Genomic DNA, 8,690 nt, shown 5'->3' on the forward strand with positions numbered 1-8,690 from the left:
GGCCTCCTAGATGGCTGAACTCCAGTGTGAGCTGGATAGCACACCTTCAGGGAGCTGGCCACAAAGCCAGGCATGGATTCCAGCAGAGAAGAAAGCCCAGTGAGGAGCACCAGGGACCCTGTCCCACTGAAGGAATTCAGCCCTCTGCACATCCCAGGTACAGTTTCTGTAGGGCTCCATCCTGGGCTGGTGTCCTTTAGAAGCTGAAGGCAGCCTCAGACTTAGGAACAGTGAGTCCAAGTGATGATCATTTACCCTCAATAGGATCCCTGTCCTGTCCTGAGGGATTAAGCTGACATCACACTTCCCTCTGGGAGTGTGGGAGAGGAGTTTTTAAGTAAGTGATGCTTTAATTATCAAAGAATGAGTGATCATACTAGGTCAGAAAGTTTACCTAAGAGTCTTATCAGGGCCAGATAGTGGCATGATTTATCCAGTATTACAGCAAATTCACCCCCTTCCTGTCTACACTGCAGAGAGGCAGAAACCAGGGGGAATCCTGGATTTATCTGCAGAGCTTCCTCAGGATGAAGGCAGCTGCCTCAGAGGCTCCCTGGTGATGGAATTCTTCCAGGGGGATCCTCAGTGGGCCCACTGTGGGGACAAGGAGGATGTGATCAAATGACACTAGCAGTTTCCTTTCCCTGCCAGGCCCTTTGGCTTGGTCTTAGGGTGAAACTGGCCTCATAGAACAGGTTGAGAAGTTCTTCTTTCTGCTGTTGAGACAGTTGAGTAAGACTGATGACATTTATACTTCAAATATGTGATTGAAATCCTCAATTAAGTAATGACTCTGTGCTTTGCTTTATTTAAACACTTTAAAATTCTTTTCTTGTTATAATCCTATCCAATTTTTCTAGGTATTCCCGAGTCACTTAATGATTTATCTCTTTCTTAGAGTTGTTGTATTTCATTTACATTTTATAATTTGACAATAATGGCATGTTTTTCATATTCTCTTATAATGTTTCTAAATTTCTGTAGATTTGTGACCAATTATGACAATGACCTTGGTGATCTCTGCCTTCCCTCTTTTTTATGGATGAATTTTTGCAAGGGTCTGCAAGGTTTTTGATGTTCCCAGGAAATCACCATTTGGTGTCATTGCTTTTCTGGTTTTCTTTCATTTATCTCTCTTCTACTTTATATCATTTTGTTCTATCTGCCTTTCTCATTCTTCTCCTAGTTCCTAAGGGTACATAATTAATTTCAGATTTTTTTATCATTACTAGAACATAAAATTAGAGGCTTATACTTGTAAATTCAAATATTCATTTGTTCACTACATATTTGCCACTTTGACAGAGGGGCAGTTTGGCCATTTTCTCACTTGGGAAGCAACAGCAGGAGCTGGAGAATCTGGACTGAGGAGGCCAACCTGAGGTTCCTGTGAGCTGTGAAGTTCAGGCCTGTCACCAGGGGAAGTTTCCATGTGGGACAGCTCAGTGCAGGGGCCATTTGGCAGAGAGGAAGGAAACAGCCAAAACCCTGATACTACAGCAGTTGAGGTGAACTCTCCAAGAGGCCCCAGGGTGAAGATCCCTTATTCTCACCAATGTCACAAATCGTCCTCTCGAGTTGGTGGAGCACTGACCAGCTTCCAGCCCAAGCAATATCTCCAAAGTGATTTTTCAGATGTAGTAAGGATGCTTGATGAATTGTTATGAGTTGACGAGAGGGAAGTCCTCTGGAAAGACTTGACTTGGTGCTTTGTTATGGACTCAGAAAACATTAGTAGACCAACAAAAGCTCATATGTAGACAGACAAATTTAGAAATCAATATGAATCTTATTAGACTAAAATGTTGCAAAACACAACTTAGAGTAGCTCTGCTCCCATTTTGGGGATACAGAATCCCAAGGAAATCTAGACCAATGATACAGAATGGAGGACACAGAGTCAAACCCACATTAATGCAGTTATCTCATACTAGACAAGACACCAAAAACATACATGAGAGACAAGACAGCCTCTTCTACAAATGCTGCTGGGAAAACAGGAAAGCCATATGTATCAAAACAAAATCAAGCCCCTAACTCTCACCATGCACAAAACTCAACTCAAAGTGGGTCAAGGACCTAGGAATTAGACCAGAGACCCTGTGCCTAATAGAAGAAAAAGTAGGCCCAAATCTTCATCATGTCAGATCAGACACCCACTTCCTTAACAAGACTCCTAGTGGGCAAGAAATAAAATCAAGAATCAACAAATGGGATGGATTCAAACTAAAAAGCTTCTCAGCAAAATAATTAGTGAGGTGAAGAGAGAGCCTACAGAATGAGAGCAATGTTTTACCACATACACATCAGATAGAGCACTAATCTCTAGGATATATAAAGAACTCAAAAAGTAACACCAAATTAATAATAATAATAATAATAATAATAATAATAACCCAATCATTAAATGGGCTAAGAAACTAAAGAAGAAATATAATTGATCTCAGAACAAGAAATACAGTCGATCAACAAATATATGCAAAAATGTTTAACATCTCTAGGAATTACAGAAATGCAAATTGAAATTACTCTAATATTTTATCTCACTCCAGTTAGAATGGCAGGTAGCAAGAATACAAGCAACAATATGTGTTGGCGAGGATGTGGGAGAAAAGGCACACACTTAACATTGCACATTGTACAACAAATTGGTGCAACCAATCTGAAAAGCAAAATAGATATTTCTTACGAAACTTGGAATGGAACGACCATTTGAATCAGCTATCCCACTCCTTGGTTTATATTCAAAAGACTTAAAAAGAGCATACTACAGTGACACTGCCAAATCAATATTTATAGGAGCACAATTCACAATAGCTAAGTTGTGGAACCAACCTAGAAGTCCTTCAACAGATGAATAGATAAAGAAACTTGGTATATACACACAATGAAATATTATTCAGAATTAGAAGAAAATAAAGTTATGGCTTTTCAAGTAAATGGATAGAGTTGGAGAATATCATGCTAAGCAAAATATACCAATCCTAAAAACTAATGGTCAAATGTTTTCTCTGATAATTGGATGCTGCTCCATAATGCAGGCTGTGGGGAGGCATGGGATAAAAGGAGGAACTTTGGATTGTAAAATAGGAGGGAAAGAAGGGAAGGGGGCCTGGAGGTAGGAAAGATGGTAGAATGAGAAGAACATCACTATCCTGGTTGCATGTATGATTGCAGAAATGATGTGACTCTACTTCATGTATAACCTGAGAAGTAAACACTGTGCTCCATTTGTGTACTAAGAATTGAAGTGTATTGAGCTGTCATATATAACTAATTAGAACAAATAAATGAAAAATTAAAAAAAATAATGTCCATTGCAGAGCAGCAAGGATTATATTCAAAGACAAGATGAGCCATTCTTACAAAGCTTCATCCATATCTAAGTCATATTCAACCAGGGGACTTTGACATGTAGTGATGAACCCTGAATCAGACCACCTATGTTGGAGACAGACCTTTACCACTCATGGACCCTGTGAATTGGATGGAGTATTTAAAAGGCCCTTTGTATCACAAGGACATATGTGAGAACTTCCTTCCCCAAGGTCTACAGCAGCCTCCAGAGTTTCAGGAAGCCCAGAATAGACATGGCACTCTCCAGTTCCTCTCCCCACCTGAAACCCCAAACTAAGACAATGCCTGATTAATATGGATAGGCAGAACTAACATCATCCAAATGGGGATATTACCAAAAGTTCTCTATGGGTTTAAAGCAATGCCAATCAAAATCCCAATGGCATTTCTTGTAGAAATAGATAAAGCAATCATGAAATTCATATGGAAAAATAAAAGACCCAGAATAGCAAAAGCAACTCTAAGCAGGAAGTGTGAATCAGGCGGCATAGCGATACCAGATTTCTAACTATACTACAGAGCAATAGTAACTAAAACAGCATGGTACTGGTACCAAAACAGGCTGGTGGAACAATGGTACAGAATAGAGGACACAGAGACCAATCCACAAAGTTACAACTATCTTATATTTGATAAATGGGCTAAAAGCATGCAATGGAGGAAGGATAGCATCTTCAACAAATGGTGCTGGGAAAACTGGAAATCCATATGCAACAAAATGAAAATGAATTCCTTTCACAAAAGTTAACTCAAAATGGATCAAGGAGCTTGATATCAAATCAGAGACTCTGGATCTGATAGAAGAAAAAGTTGTCTCCGATCTACATATTGTGGGGTCTGCCTCCAAATTCCTTAATAGGACACCCATAGCACAAGAGTTAATAACAAGAATCAACAAATGGGACTTACTTAAACTAAAAAGTTTTTTTTTTTCTCAGCAAGAGAAACAACAAGAGAGGTAAATAGGGAGCCGACATCCTGGGAACAAATTTTTACTCCTCACACTTCATATAGAGCCCTAATATCCAGAGTATACAAAGAACTCAAAAAAATAAACAATAAGATAACAAATAACCCAATCAACAAATCGGCCAAGGACCTGAACAGACACTTCTCAGAGGAGCACATACAATCAATCAACAAGTACATGAAAAAATGCTCACCATCTCTAGCAGTCAGAGAAATGCAAATCAAAACCACCCTAAGATACCATCTCACTCCAGTAAGATTGGCAGCATTATGAAGTCAAACAACAACAAGTGCTGGCAAGGATGTGAGGAAAAGGGTACTCTTGTACATTGCTGGTGGGACTACAAATTGGTGTGACCAATTTGGAAAGCAGTATGAAGATTCCTGGGAAAGCTGGGAATGGAACCACCATTTGACCCAGCTATTGCACTTCTTGGACTATTCCCTGAGGACCTTAAAAGAGCGTACTACAGGGATACTGCCACATCGATGTTCATAGCAGCACAATTCACAATAGCTAGACTGTGGAACCAACCCAGATGACCGTCAATAGATGAATGGATAAAAAAAATGTGGCATTTATACACAATGGAGTATTATGCAGCACTAATAAATGACAAAACCATGGAATTTGCAGGGAAATGAATGGCATTAGAGCAGATTATACTAAGTGAAGCTAGCCAATCCCTAAAAAACAAATGCCAAATGTCTTCTTTGATATAGTGAGAGCAACTAAGACCAGAACAGGGAGGAAGAGCAGGAGGAAAAGATTAACATTTAACAAATACATGAGGTGGGAGTGAAAGGGAGAGAAAAGGGAAATTGCATGGAAATGGAAGGAGACCCTCAATGTTATACAAAATTACATATAAGAGGTTGAGAGGGGAATGGGAAAAAAAACAAGGAGAGAAATGAATTACAGTAGATGGGGTAGAGAGAGAAGATGGGAGGGGAGGGAAGGGGGGATAGTAGAGGATATGAAAGGTAGCAGAATACAACAGTTACTAATATGGAATTATGTAATAATGTGGATGTGTAATCAATGGATTCTGCAATCTGTATTTGGGGTAAAAATGGGAGTTCATAACCCACTTGAATTAATGTATGAAATATGATATGTCAAGAGCTTTGTAATGTTTTGAACAACCAATATAAAAAGGAAATAAATAAATAAATAATCCCTAGGAAAAAAATAAAAAATAAATAAAAATAAAAATAAATATCACCTGTAGTTAAGAGGAGGAAGTTTCCATGCATTTTCTAGAGTGCTATAAGTATTTTCTCAGGATGTGAATCAAGGAATATGCTTGTTTTCTCTGTGTGACAGTTGTAGGGCATTGTTGGAATATTTGGCAGGGTGGATTGGCATGAGTTTCAATTTGGGTGTCACCAGGTGAGACTCAGACGCTAGGGTTTGGGAATTGACCCTTGTACATCACAGTACCTGACTTTTTTGCAGGAATAAATATAGTTTTGCAAATGGCTATTGACTATGGCCACTAAAATATGAAAATAATGGAAATCATATTGGCCATATCCCATTGTTAGATTATATTCAGGAATGGATAGGTAACAATGAAACCCACTATTATGTATAATTATAATACACCAATAAAATATGAAATAAAAGCAAACCATAACTGGTAATTTAAAATCAGTCATTTATTCTGATTAACAGACACAATTATTGGATATTATTTATAAAAATTGTGTAATAAGAGTTGAGCCTAGAATTACAAAATTATACAAGTTTGGCAGTTCCATGCCCTTAGTTCCTTCCATAAGATGTCTAGTTTTTTCTCTTCATTTTCTTTCTGAATTCCAAAAGATATTATGATAAGTTAACTAAATTGGGAGTTGGGGAAGGTATGCAAGGAATAAAGAGGGTGGAGGTCTACGATAAATGCAGAAATCCCCTTCTCCTGCAGATGCCAGATCTGGCCCTGGCTTTGCTCCAGAGAAGTCTGCCATCTCTGTTCTGTTCCTGAAGTCAAACTTGCTCTCTGTATTTGTCTGGCTCTTCTCAGGTGCTACATCTTCCACCACAGAGGAACAAGGACCCACCCTGATTCTAAGACTGGTGTCAATGGGAGGGCCATGCTTGTCAGGTTGTGGTCAAGAGAGATCACAAAGTTACATAGAAAGTACCCGGGGACTGGACTGTGGGGACACTTGGTCCATTGTGAACAGAGCCCCAGCAGCCATGAGCATGGGCACTGGATACAGCCCTCAAGCCTTAAGGCTCCTCCTGGGACAGGATCTCTGCTGCTTGCCCAGTGATGCTGAGGCTCTCTGTGGGGTCTATTTGCCATATAGTGGGAGATTTGTGACAGAGCATGTTGTGGAATTTGGGTTCTGGGGACCCAAAGTCCTGACTGTGGATTCCTTCTCCCACATCCATCACATTCATGAAGCTGATTCTCTTTCATCCATAACTAGGCCAGATTCCTTGGAGACTCAAGGGATCCCTTTCCTTAGTAAGTTGTCAAACAAATACAACAATTCACCAGGAATTCCGAAAACATACTTGTCTCAGGGGATTTGGGGTCTAGGTGTTTAACCCATGGGAGATGCCAAAGCTGAGGTTTTTCCAGAGAATAGAAGGGGCCTGAGGGACACTTTGGGGTGCAGTAGCATTGGTGATGGAGGCTGAGGTCTCCTGGTCTAGAGAGAACAACCCAGCCTCATGATTTCCACTCAAAACCCCTTCCAGACCTGCCGAGGGTCTCCCAGGGCTCCCAGGAAGAGCTTCCCTACTCAGCCTTTGGGCAGGGGCAGCTGAGGAGTGGTGCAGAATGTTCCAGAGGTGCCCAAGATCCAGCTCCACTGCTTCCCTGGCCCTTCTGCAGGGTGCTGAGGAAGGAAAGGGACCTGACCCTGCAGCCCAAGTGCAGCTGGCTTCTCACACTGGATGGGCCCTTAAAGGAGTCCCAGGTCACCATATACACACACGAGAGGATTCTGCCCTCTCATGGAAAAGGTAAGATGACTTTTTATCTAAAACAATAAACTTGGGCAGGAGCAGGAGGATGTTGATGGTGGGGGACCTTTGTTTGGTGGGATAGGAGCGTGGTTCTTGGCTCTGGTCTTGGTTCTGCACAGCAGGTGTTCAGCACAGAAGATGACAAGGGCTGTACCAATGAACAATGGTACAGGTGACTTGAGACATCTCAGTATCTGGCAAGGTCACACTCATCTCAGTCTTAAGGGTGTAAAAGTCAAATTTACTTTGAGAAGAGACCATTGGGCACCCTGCTTGCATGGGGAAACTACTAAGAAGTAGTTTCCTGTGCTCAGCCACCCAGGCACTCAGAGGATGGTATAACTGTGGTCCCAGAAGGCTTGGTGACAGTTCAAGATGGTGGCATACATGGGCATTACCAATGTGGAGCTGGTTCTGCAGGAATGCAGGATGCAGGATTTGGGAGTCATGAGGTTCCACTGAGATTTCCTAGGAATCCCTGAATGCCAGGCGGGGTGTATCAGGGCTGAATCCCTGTAGCAGCCCCTGAGAAGACAAGGTGTGGAGATGTGAGAATGGATGTGACATTGCAGTGGAGGCCCTGAGCCTGAGAGATGACAACAGCATGGGACATCTGCTGAGGGAAATTCTGAATCCAGCAGAGGCAAGTGGGAAGGGAGGCTTTGTGGGCTGTAGCCAGCATGTCCATAGGGGCAGAGCCCTGTGTCAACCCTTTGGACAGAACTTCACTGTGCCACATGCCCAGGTGTGGGATAGGGGGCTGCAGGGTTGATTTTCCCAACAGGATTTTTTAGTCTTTCTTTGCTCCCATCCCTTTTTCCTGTGGTTGTATTTCTCCCATTTGGAATGGGAATGTTGACACTCTGACACTGAACAATGGATTTGTTTTTGTCTTTTCTCCAAGAGTTTGCCTTGCAATTCCTATGAGACTATAGACTTGGAATTTTAGGTAATGGTGAAATTGTTAGTCAATGAATAATGGGAAGGGGGGCTTGAGATATCTCAGGAACTGGCAAGTCTATGGGACCCTTGAAGATGTACTAAATGCATTTTGCCATTTTACACTACGATATGGACATGAGCTTTTGGAGGTCAGGAGTGGCAGGTTATGATATGGATATGAGATGTCCCCCTAGAATCTTCTGTTCTTCAGTGGTAAAATATTCAGATATCAAGAGCTATAATCAGTCCATCATAGTTTGAGTGGACTTATCCTGTGTAAACAATAGACAGGTGGGGCAAGGCTGGGGGAGGTGGGTCATGATGGGGTATCCTGGAACAGCTGTTCTGACTGTGCCCCCTGTCCCCCCTTTCCCTGGAGACCTTGTCATGTCCTAAGCTGCTTCTCTCTGCCATGTCCTCTGCCATGATGTTCTGCCTC

The sequence above is a fragment of the Urocitellus parryii genome, chromosome 12 (assembly GCF_045843805.1).
Source record: "Urocitellus parryii isolate mUroPar1 chromosome 12, mUroPar1.hap1, whole genome shotgun sequence".
Classification (NCBI taxonomy): domain Eukaryota; kingdom Metazoa; phylum Chordata; class Mammalia; order Rodentia; family Sciuridae; genus Urocitellus; species Urocitellus parryii.